Source organism: Cajanus cajan, chromosome 5 (genome assembly GCF_000230855.2).
Source record: "Cajanus cajan strain Asha chromosome 5, NIPB_CcT2T_4, whole genome shotgun sequence".
Classification (NCBI taxonomy): Eukaryota; Viridiplantae; Streptophyta; class Magnoliopsida; order Fabales; family Fabaceae; genus Cajanus; species Cajanus cajan.
In genome coordinates, this window is record NC_138521.1 from 132,914 (window position 1) to 145,269 (window position 12,356).

The window sequence follows — 12,356 nt, forward strand, 5'->3', positions numbered from 1 at the left end:
ATTGGACCGTATCAAATTCTCAAGAGGATTGGACCAGTGGCATATCAGATTGCATTACCTCCATTTCTATCTAATCTGCATGATGTATTCCATGTGTCACAACTGAGGAAGTATATTCACGATCCGAGTCATGTCTTGGAATGAGAGGCAGTGCAAGTGAAGGAGAATTTAACTTTTGAGAAACAACCAGTTTCAGTGGCAGACAAGAGAGTTAAGAAGTTGCGAGGTAAATCTATCAATTTGGTGAAGGTTATTTGGGGTGCAGACACTAATGAAGCCACTTGGGAGTTGGAAGACAATATGAAGGATCAATACCCATATCTCTTTTGAGTAAGTGAATTTTCGAGGACGAAAATTTTTGTTGTTGGGGAGAATTGTAACATCTCAGTTTTCAACATGATTATTACTATTATTATTATTATTGTCATTATTACTATGTGGTATTTGGTCATAATCTGGTGGTTATATTTTACTTCAATTATAGATAATTCACACTCCATTTATGCTTAGAAAGATATGTGTGTTGTTAGATCTAATTAGATAGTTGTGAAATTTTTTTTTAGAATCATTTCTCGCTGGGCTGACTGACTAGTCTCAGTGTCCGAGGCATAACTTGGGCTGTGATGGTCCAAATGATGCAAAATTGGTGTCAATGGAAATCTAAGAGAAAAACGCACAACTTTTGCAGAAATAGCCATTTGCAAAATCGGTCGTTTAGGAGGTCAAAATTGGACTTTTATTAATACAATTGTTTCTCGCTGGGCTGATTGGCAAGCCTCGGTGTTTGGGGTATAACTTGGTCGGTGGTTGTTCAAATGATACAAACTTGGTGGCTATGGAAAGATAAGAGAAAATCCTACAACTTTCATGAAGGAAATATTTTCAGATTCGGCTGTCTATAAGGTCCAAATCAGTAGCCAAAGTCGGTGCGGAAAAGAACATGGCACCAACTCCATTAATTCACACCAACTCCATTAATTCATCTCACCAACTTCTATAATTCATTCCACTAATTCATTCCACTTAGTTTTGTCTATCTTTTTCTCCATTATTTTACATTTTTTTAATGTGTTTTGGAGGCTATAAATAGGCCTTCACTTCTCCATTGCAAACCATCCCAAGAAATACTTCTCATCCCTCAATTCTCATTCTCTCTTCTCTCATACTCTCTTCTTTCCCTCTTCTTCTCTTTGAAGACCAAGGGAAATCTAGAGGAGGAGGTTCTGTCCTAGTTTTAGCTCCGGCCCCTATTTTAGACGGAAGGAGCCTTGGGGAGGCAGCTGTGCTATAGTCTCAGTTTCTGCCCGAGTTTCAATTCAGGTTTATCCAAGTAAGGGTGGCATTTATAAAATTAATCTAGTATGGGTAGTACTTATAAGACTTAATCTAGTATACATGAGCATGATAGGAGTAGTATAACTTTTAATATGTTATTTTGTTTGTATGAAGGTTGTTATTTATTTAAATTGATGGTTGTTATTTATTCAAGTTGGTGGTTGTTTTGGATATTTAATTTGGCATGGTTATGATTATGTTTATATATATAATTATGAAGTATGTGTATGTGGTTTGGAAAAGTAAATAGGACTGAGAGGAGTAAGGTTATGGATGGGAGGTCTCTTGGTGAGATCAGGGATATAATCTTTGGAGAAAATATGGTATTTCGGAATCCCATTGTGAGGATTTCCAATTTGGAAATTTTCCAAGGATTATATAGTAAACCACTTCAGATGTTAGGTGGATTCTGAAGTACTCCTCTAAGTATCTATTTGCTACCGGTATGGGTCTGGGTCGAGTCATACCGATGGATGAGGTGACCCCACCAGGGTTACGTGACGACGTAATCCAACTGTATACTTTCCATGAGAGGTTAGGCGTGAGACATGGGTTGCTGACATGTTTCACCGTATCAACACTTGGTTTGGATAGGTGTTGAGGCCAACATTTGGTTTGGATGTGTTGGTTACATCATGGATTATACGGTGGTGTGACTTTGCTTTGGATGTGGATTATGTATACATATGGTATGGATTGTATACTAGGGTTATGGATTTCTTTAATTAATATGTATGCTATTGGTTTATATCTATCTTGGAAATACATGTTGGTTTGAACAAATAATTGTTAAATGATATTTATACTATGGTTGGTTTTATACGTGCTAACCCTTATGTTTCCATGTGGTGGAACTGTGATGATCTCACTATGTGGGGGAGCAGATCAGGTGTGAAGCCATAGGATAGCAAGGAGTCTTCTGGGTAGCTGCTTTGAGAAGTGGCTAAGCTTAGAGCTTGACCAGCACCTAGGGTGTTTCTGTTAATGGTTAATGTTAATATATTTTGGATGACTGTATGATTTTACTGAGAATGACTAATATACTTATGTTTGCTATTATGAAAACAATTTTTACACTCTAGCGTAGCTGGCTTTTGCTCTATTTTTTTTTATTATAAATGCTCTTTTATTTTGGTTGGTTATTGATGTGATGACCTAAGGTGGGTCGTTACATTTGGTGGAGTCAAGAAGAGGATTAGAATTAGGGGTTTTGGGTGTGTTTTTATTGTATTTTCACTTGTTCCCCATTGCTCCTCTATTCTCTTTAGCTTTCAGCTTCTCATCCATATTTTATCCTCCCTTATCCTTGGCCCCATTACAACCCTGAAAAGTCCTTTTGATCTGAATATGTATATGTTTTCGAGTGTTTGATTGTAGAGGCTTGCCAAGTCTTGTGTGTTGCTTGCTTTCTTGAGTGCATTGAGCGGAATTTCATTTACCTTATACATTATACACTTGAGAGATACACTTGAGTGATCCTGTGAGGTTTGGTTGCTTTTGATTCACCTCTTGAACTGATTGATGTGCTTATCATGTTTTGAGGTATTTCAATGATGTTCATGGATATTTGGTTGCTTTGACTGAAAGTGTACAAGTTATTTGTTCCTTACATTTTCCTTGGATTCGTGCTGGTTAACAAAATCTTCTCTTCCTTATGTTTCTCTTGTTGGGTTGTTTCGTGATTTGATTTTGCCCGGGAGTGCAAAAAGCTAAGTGTGGGGGTATTTGATAAATCATAATTTGATATGTATGTTTTCCTTCAATTTAGCTATTTTACATTCCATCTATGGTTAATTATAGGATTTAGATAGATATGTGTGTTGTTGGGCCAAATTGGAAAGTTGGGAATTATTATTCTAAATTCTCGCTGTTTTTGGGCTGATGAACATGTCTCGGTTTTCAGGGCATAACTTGGGCTGTAGTGATCCAAATGGTGCAAACTCGGTGGACCTGGAAAGCTAAGACAAAGACCTAAATATTTGCAGAAGGCGCCGTCGGCCGATTCGATCATCTAGAAGGTCTAATTCGGTGGAAAAAAACTCGGTGCGGAAAAGAATAATGGAATCCAACTCATCCCACCAACTCTCCCATTTCGTTTTGTCTAAGCTTTTTCCATTATTTTATATTTCTTGTGTGTTATATGAAGGCTATAAATAGGCCTTCACTCTCCCATTGTAAGACACCCCTCAATACACCTTCAAATAAGTTACTCTTGGGTGTTCTTCTCCTCCCTTCTCTTTGTTTTCCTTAAGTTTATTTTCTCTCTTGTAGTTGCAGTTTATGTTTTATTGTCTTCTCCTTTTGTATGCATTTTAGTTCTTTTCTTTGCCTCCTCCATGGAAGGCTAGGTTGTTGCTACTTTTACTTTGCTGCTGCACACGAATTTAATTTCAAATTTATGGCTTTAATGTTGATTAGCTTAGGATTTAATTTACTAGCTAATGCTATGAGTAGCTAAGTAGCTTTGGTTGGATTTCTTAATGTGGATAGCAATGTCTCTTTGAGGTTAATGGTGTTTTAATGTTGTTTTTGAGTTGAATTACATTCCATAATCTCTATTTGAGTTCTTAATGAATGGTTCTTAGATTTTCGCTTAGTTGATTGACGAATCATTATTAATTTCACAAGTCATATAATTGGGTTTTCGCTTAGTTAACGAGATTATGTGAATTGTGATGAGATTTACAAATAGAGAATTGAAGTGGGTTGTGTAAGTGCTTAACTGCAACTTACTTTGTTTAATTCTTAATTAATCTTCGCTTAGTTGGTTAATTAGGAGCTCGAATGTGATTTAACTCAGTAACTTGCATGTTTAGATTAATTGAGGATAAGAGGTCAAGCTATCTAGTTAAGGAATCCAACTTTTTAGTTTATTGTTTGTTACCGTTTGGTTACCATTTATTTGTTTCTTTTTCAATCAAAACCCCCCCCTCTATTTTAATTTCCGTTGCTTGAATCCTATGGCTTAAATGCATTATTCCTTGAGAGAACGACCTAGGAGTCACTTCCTAGTACTACATTTACTTGTATTTATTTGACCGGATACGGCTTCGATCAAATTTGGCGCCGTTGCCGGGGAATAATGTTTTTTTTGTCTTAGGATTCTAGTTTGTGTGTGTGTGTTGGGTGGAATAAATTCTCAGTATGTTTATGTGTTCAGTTGTGTTTTATTTCAGTTTGGAGTGATGTAACAAAATGAAAAAAAAATCTGAATAATTTTAGTGTTGTGTTATGTGTTAGTTTGAATCATGTTATGGCGATGAGTAGCACTTAACAGTAATCATGTTTTGGTCTTTTGTTATTTTTTACGTCTTTTGGTCTTTTGTTATTTTTTACGTTTTTGGTTTTCCTTGTGAATTCCTGGATCTGTATAGGTAATAAATACTTGTTTCACTCTTGGTTTTGAGTTTCCGAATATTTCATGGACTGAATTCTTGTATTTCTTGGCATGTTGAGTTTATCTTGAGGTTTGAGAGGTTGTTTTGAAAGTGACTTATATACCCTGTGTGAGGATTGGAGCCTTCATGATTCTTTTTTGGAAATTTTATGCCTCTTGACTGCTTGCACATGTGCCTTGGCTTGACTCTTTTTGATGATTCTTGATTGATATGCATGTATGGAAGTGATAAAGGCAATTTTGTTCTTGATCCTCTAGCCAAATAAGCTTACCTTGATTTAATCCCTTGATAGCCCCTTTGAGCCTATGTTTATCCCTTTTCTTTGTTTTGAAGCTCATCATTAGCCTTAAGTGAAAAACCATGATTACCTTAACCTTAGGGAATTTTGGAGCTTTGGAATTGTTTTGGGAACAAGTGTGGGGGCGTGTGTGCTCATTGGATTCATGTGAATTGGCTAGTTGATTTTATTGGCTCCTTGTACTTTTTATTGTGTAAATATGTTTAATATCTTGTCTCTTGCAAAAAAAAATAGAAAAATAAAAAAAAATCATTATCAAATTCGAAAAAAAAATGAAAAAAAAGAGACAAGATAAGAAAAGAAAAAGAAATAGTAAATAAAAGTGTTTGGTGGAGTCAAGAAGAGGATTAGAATTAGGGGTTTTGGGTGTGTTTTTATTGTATTTTCACTTGTTCCCCATTGCTCCTCTATTCTCTTTAGCTTTCAGCTTCTCATCCATATTTTATCCTCCCTTATCCTTGGCCCCATTACAACCCTGAAAAGTCCTTTTGATCTGAATATGTATATGTTTTCGAGTGTTTGATTGTAGAGGCTTGCCAAGTCTTGTGTGTTGCTTGCTTTCTTGAGTGCATTGAGCGGAATTTCATTTACCTTATACACTATACACTTGAGAGATACACTTGAGTGATCCTGTGAGGTTTGGTTGCTTTTGATTCACCTCTTGAACTGATTGATGTGCTTATCATGTTTTGAGGTATTTCAATGATGTTCATGGATATTTGGTTGCTTTGACTGAAAGTGTACAAGTTATTTGTTCCTTACATTTTCCTTGGATTCGTGCTGGTTAACAAAATCTTCTCTTCCTTATGTTTCTCTTGTTGGGTTGTTTCGTGATTTGATTTTGCCCGGGAGTGCAAAAAGCTAAGTGTGGGGGTATTTGATAAATCATAATTTGATATGTATCTTTTCCTTCAATTTAGCTATTTTACATTCCATCTATGGTTAATTATAGGATTTAGATAGATATGTGTGTTGTTGGGCCAAATTGGAAAGTTGGGAATTATTATTCTAAATTCTCGCTGTTTTTGGGCTGATGAACATGTCTCGGTTTTCAGGGCATAACTTGGGCTGTAGTGATCCAAATGGTGCAAACTCGGTGGCCCTGGAAAGCTAAGACAAAGACCTAAATATTTGCAGAAGGCGCCGTCGGCCAATTCGATCATCTAGAAGGTCTAATTCGGTGGAAAACAACTCGGTGCGGAAAAGAATAATGGAATCCAACTCATCCCACCAACTCTCCCATTTCGTTTTGTCTAAGCTTTTTCCATTATTTTATATTTCTTGTGTGTTATATGAAGGCTATAAATAGGCCTTCACTCTCCCATTGTAAGACACCCCTCAATACACCTTCAAATAAGTTACTCTTGGGTGTTCTTCTCCTCCCTTCTCTTTGTTTTCCTTAAGTTTATTTTCTCTCTTGTAGTTGCAGTTTATGTTTTATTGTCTTCTCCTTTTGTATGCATTTTAGTTCTTTTCTTTGCCTCCTCCATGGAAGGCTAGGTTGTTGCTACTTTTACTTTGCTGCTGCACACGAATTTAATTTCAAATTTATGGCTTTAATGTTGATTAGCTTAGGATTTAATTTACTAGCTAATGCTATGAGTAGCTAAGTAGCTTTGGTTGGATTTCTTAATGTGGATAGCAATATCTCTTTGAGGTTAATGGTGTTTTAATGTTGTTTTTGAGTTGAATTACATTCCATAATCTCTATTTGAGTTCTTAATGAATGGTTCTTAGATTTTCGCTTAGTTAATTGACGAATCATTATTAATTTCACAAGTCATATAATTGGGTTTTCGCTTAGTTAACGAGATTATGTGAATTGTGATGAGATTTACAAATAGAGAATTGAAGTGGGTTGTGTAAGTGCTTAACTGCAACTTACTTTGTTTAATTCTTAATTAATCTTCGCTTAGTTGGTTAATTAGGAGCTCGAATGTGATTTAACTCAGTAACTTGCATGTTTAGATTAATTGAGGATAAGAGGTCAAGCTATCTAGTTAAGGAATCCAACTTTTTAGTTTATTGTTTGTTACCGTTTGGTTACCATTTATTTGTTTCTTTTTCAATCAAAACCCCCCCTCTATTTTAATTTCCGTTGCTTGAATCCTATGGCTTAAATGCATTATTCCTTGAGAGAACGACCTAGGAGTCACTTCTTAGTACTACATTTACTTGTATTTATTTGACCGGATACGGCTTCGATCAGTGACATTTAAAGTGAGTGCTGGTAAAGACCTTTTAAATGGCCGGGAAAAATAAAAATTTTTAATGACAATTCTAGTGACAATTTTAATGGCCACTAAAAGTAATTTTGTTAAATAATAGATTCTTATATATGTAAAAAAAATTGTATAAAAATACAATTGAATTTCATTAGATAAAATCATTTATTTTGATAGCGTATTAATACTCAATTAATTAAATTCAATTAAATAAAATTATTTTTAGTCCAAAACTAATCAGCTAAAAATAAAACTCAACCAACCCACTTGTATTATCGAGAGGGCCCAAATTGTGCAATAAACTTATTTCTGTTTTCAAAAACTGGTTTTACCATCCCAAAATATAGAGGACGAATGATTAATTGCTATTGAAAGGGACATACCTTCTTTCATGTTTTTTTTAAGCGTTCTTTTAACAAATTTGAACGTTGTTTTTCATGTTGCTGGAGTAGGATTATGTACCATCCTAGATTTTTTTTTTAAAATATGAATCCACTAAGTTGGGATAGACGAGGAGGACATAAAGCATTATCCTCATTGTGTCTCACTTTACCTAATCAGACTAGTATCACAATAAGTCTTGGTAAGAGTCCTAATGTTCCAACACAGTAACAAACTTCACCAAGCTGTTTTTGTGCTGAAGAGACAATTGCTTATTGCTGAAAATATAAAACAACCAAGAAGATATCCAGAGTGACATCTAAGCAAAATAGCAAGGTGCAAAAACATGCAGCAAACATCTAGAAATCTGCATGGTGGGAAAGAAAGTTGAACTATGCAATTTCTATCTTTCAAGAGAACAGGGAAAACTGCAGGTAGTTTCAATCAATAGGGACTTCAACATCCATTTTTAGATCAGATTGGCCAAGAACCTGGGACAAATTAAAATAAAATTTAAAATCAAACATATTGAAATAAAAGAGGAAGAAGAGGCCAAATTTCTGGATCAAGACAGCACCAGACAAGTTGCTTTTTAACTGTTTTCACACTAATAAAAATTTAAAGGAAAAACTGTGAAATGAAATTAAATAATACAATGTCTAAAAAATAATCACCATTCATGGATAAATTGGCAATTGCCTTTGCTGATAGTATGCGAACAACTTCATCATTATCTTTTCTAGTAAGCTTGAGCAAGGAAGTGAGGTCATCAGATTCTGGATCTCATTTAAATGATGCAGGCCCACATACAGAACAGAGCTAATAATACGTTGACCCACTAAACCCAATTACAAATCTATAAGACCTAATACAATGTAGTACAAACTTTTATTCAACTACAAGGCCTAGGATTTAATACATAGTACATTAGCAAACTTAGTAAAAATCACTATTTGTTCTTAGATATGTTTCTCACGCCTCATTCATTTTATTATAATGTTATTAAAGTTCAATATTCTCTCTAAATTTTATAAACACTGATTTGAGTGTCAAAATATTTGTAAGTACTCCACTAAAATTCTCTGCTTGTGCAATCCAGAGGAAGTTTTACTGGAGTATTTCCCTCTTGTTGGACTGATGTCAAACAAGTACATTCAGAATTACATGCATGATGCATACATAGATGATATTTTGAATAAAGAGAATTGCATTACTCATCGGCACCAGAAGTGTTGAATAAAGCAAATAACTAAATGTCGAAAAAAAGAAAGTGAGCAATCATTATAATTCCAAATGAGGTCAAAAAATTAATTAAAGTTTTTAAAATTATAAAATTTGGTGGGCAACAATCCTCTTTTTTATTTTTGTAGTTTTAAATAAATTCTAATTAATTAGAAAGTGTGTTAAAATAAATATGTTAGACAATATATTACTAGTACTTCTCATATAGTTATATTCTAAAGTTCTTGACATTTGGATTGAGATTTATATGTACTTCTCATTAGTTTTTTTTTTAAGAGAGTGTTATTTATTTAAGAATTTTTTATGTGTGGAGGTATAAATTGTGGGGACTCATATTGTTGATGTATATATATGGCAAAAGCATAAAGTGGGGAGGTGAACCGGGAGGGAACTGCTAGTGAGGTCGACTTTGTTGTCTATTTGCGTGACCTCTGGGTGGTGGAATATAGTTAACTACGTCTTATCACTCCCACGATAGAAAATGACACCCATGCTCAAATATCAAATATCTTCATACCCTTTTCAGATTCAATCAAACCTTATGTAAATAATATGTGAGAAATAAAACTACAAAGGGAATTATAATATTGCAGCAAGGCTAGAAGTCCAGGACGCTCATGATGAGGGCATATACTGAGAAGCAGAATAATGTTACGATACTCGATTCTAATTCGACGTGAGAATATCCTCCTACGATGAAAATTAAAAAACAAAGGGAGAATGAGAATTGTCTTGATTCTCATTATTATGTGTTAGAGCAATAGAACGAATATTTACAAAAGTATGATGCAGACTTTTCCACCCTAGAATATTGCTTCTACACAGTGCTATGCACAACATGGCAAGCAACATGTAACAATTTTCTTTTAGAACCTTTGAATTTTTACTTGATCTCATTCTGGAACATACTTGAGTCGTATTTCCTATTAAATAATAAAGGCACTAGTATTCCTTTTGTGCTTCAAAATAGGAACTCGGTTCTATCAACACTTTCAACACCAAAATACTTTCTCTATCGAATTAGATGTGTGAATTGATAATTAGAATGAGATTTAAGTCTTTTATACATGTGTAACCGATAATTAAGAATGGTTGAGGTATGAAACGTGGGAGTTAAAACTTGGACATGAGTTAATAGATTAACGAGACATTATGATTTGTATGCAAGCCTTTTTATATTAGACACGCATCTTAAGTATAATAGTGATTAACATTATGCAGAGAATAAAACTGCTTCTTCTTCACCTTTTTCTCAATTATTAAGAGAATGGCATCTACAAAACTGAGATCTCATCTTATGTAAATGAAATGTGAGAAATCTATCATTTGAATGCTATGCACAAAAACAGAACAATTGCAATCAAGTTCACAAAAGACACAAAACAACCAGAAGGTGAAAACCAAATGATTTAAAGCTAAATCACAATATAGAGTTTTAAGCGCGGGGCAAAACTAGGGTTTAACAAGTGCAGCAACAAAATCAGGAGGTGAAATGCAAAACAATTCATAAAGAGCGGAATAGAAACCTCGGATTTAGCAGCGACTTGCAACTGTGCTTGAGAAGGGCGTAAGTTTGGGTCCTAGAGAGAAAGGAGCTGGTGCTACCAATGTCTTCCTCGGAAGCACAAGCTACGATGGCACTTTTTTCTCACTCTGGCCTCCGAACCCAGCAACAGAAAATTCAATGATATTTATTAGGATTTGATTAATCAAGGCATACTTGATTTTATCTTACGAAAATTACGAAAATATGAATCTGTGAAGTATGAACCAGAAAAACAAACCCTAAAATTGAAATTGAAGAGACGGAACCATTGAAGCTATGTGGAAGAGATAGGAGAAGCCATGACTAAAGCTTGAAACAGCGTAAGAGTGAGGGTGAGATGCGAGAGGGAGACCGTGAGAAGTGAGGCAAAGGAAAAAAATGAAAAATGCGTTATGCACAGAAAGTGTGAGGAATTTTTTAAATAAAAAAGTTTAAATAAAAATTCATATTAATGGTAATTTTTAAAAATTGTCACTATAAATAAAGTTTTACCAGCTAATTTTTATTGGCCACTAAAAACTTTAATTAAAAATAATATAGAGGCAATTGTCTTATTGTCACTAAATAATAGTCGTTAATGATACTTTTTGTTGTAGTGTTAGACGTAAACATTTCAATATTTACCCAAAAAGAATTGTAAACATTTCAATTAAATTCTTTTCTAAAAGACTCAGAAATACTATTTCCATTTTTTGTGTTTTCTCTTTTATGATTGAAAAGGTCAAATGGATGGTTGTCGATATTAGAAATATTTTGGAGAGAAAAGATGATAAAAGTGGAGGACATTGGACGCCTTAATTTTTCTTTTTTATCAGCCAAAAAAAAAGTGTTATATATAATATAAAAGTATCATATATATTCAATTACATATGTAAAAAGTCATCAAATAAGCTTAAATAATAACTTATTATAGATTACTTCATTAGACGCCTTAATTAAATCCATAGGGAAAATTTTGGTGCTTAATTTCAATCGTCGGCGAAATATCAAATATGTATTTTGGCTTTTGACATATGCACTTGCACGTTTAATAAATATATTGAGATTTGAGAGAAATTAAGGTAAATAAGTTTATTAGTTATTTTTCGTGTAATAACAGATAAAGATATGTCTTGATCCTGCAATATTTGGACCATTTGGTAGGTTTTCTCGTACACCACGACCATGGACAAAGTACTTGTCACTAATCTGAATGTTGTAGCTCGTGACTGGTGAGTTACCTCATTGATTATTTGATTCAAACTCGTCGACAAATGAAGTATTTATTTTATTTAATTAATAATGATAACATATTTATATATAAATATTTTGGAGAGGGATAAATACTCCTAAAAGTAATTCTTATTCCCGTTAATTCATTTAATAATTTATAATTTATATTAAATTTTGAAGATTTAATTATTAAATTAAATGTTGCTAATGAATAAATAAAATTTATAAATTTTTACAATTTTTTAGAAAAGAATACATCTATTTATTACATTGACACATATTTTCCCTTCTAGTTGTAATGCAACAATTATAAATTAAACATATTTATATATGTAATAAAGTAAGATTTAATTTTAATTTAATTTAAAAATAACTAAAATGATGTTTAAATGACTTATTTTTCCATCTACTCATTTACCATTAAGTTCTTCTTCACTTTTATCGACGAAATTTTGTTATTCATTAAACATAATAGAAGCATCCATATTTGATTGATGCATCATGTGACACTCTTGACCATGCATATCATATAACACAAATAAATAAAACTAAATAGAAAATTTTATAAATAAATATCTAATGTTGAACATAAATAGTATCACGTTTTAACTTAAACAAAAGTCAATTGAAATTCAATTGAAATTATGATGAAAACGAATAATCGTCTTAAAACGTAACTAAAAGAAATACAAATCCTAACTAAACCCCAATGTTATATT

The 12,356-nt window shown here is 33.4% G+C and overlaps 1 long non-coding RNA gene across 1 annotated transcript; it reads right to left on the reverse strand.

Moving 5' to 3' along the window:
- Window positions 1-7,777: 7,777 nt before the first annotated feature.
- Window positions 7,778-11,233, reverse strand: LOC145958168 (uncharacterized). The gene is made up of 2 exons (XR_014433805.1): window positions 10,406-11,233; window positions 7,778-8,128 (listed from the first exon to the last, which is right to left on the reverse strand). It is a non-coding gene; the product is annotated as an uncharacterized LOC145958168 (long non-coding RNA).
- Between the last annotated feature and the right edge of the window lie 1,123 nt (window positions 11,234-12,356).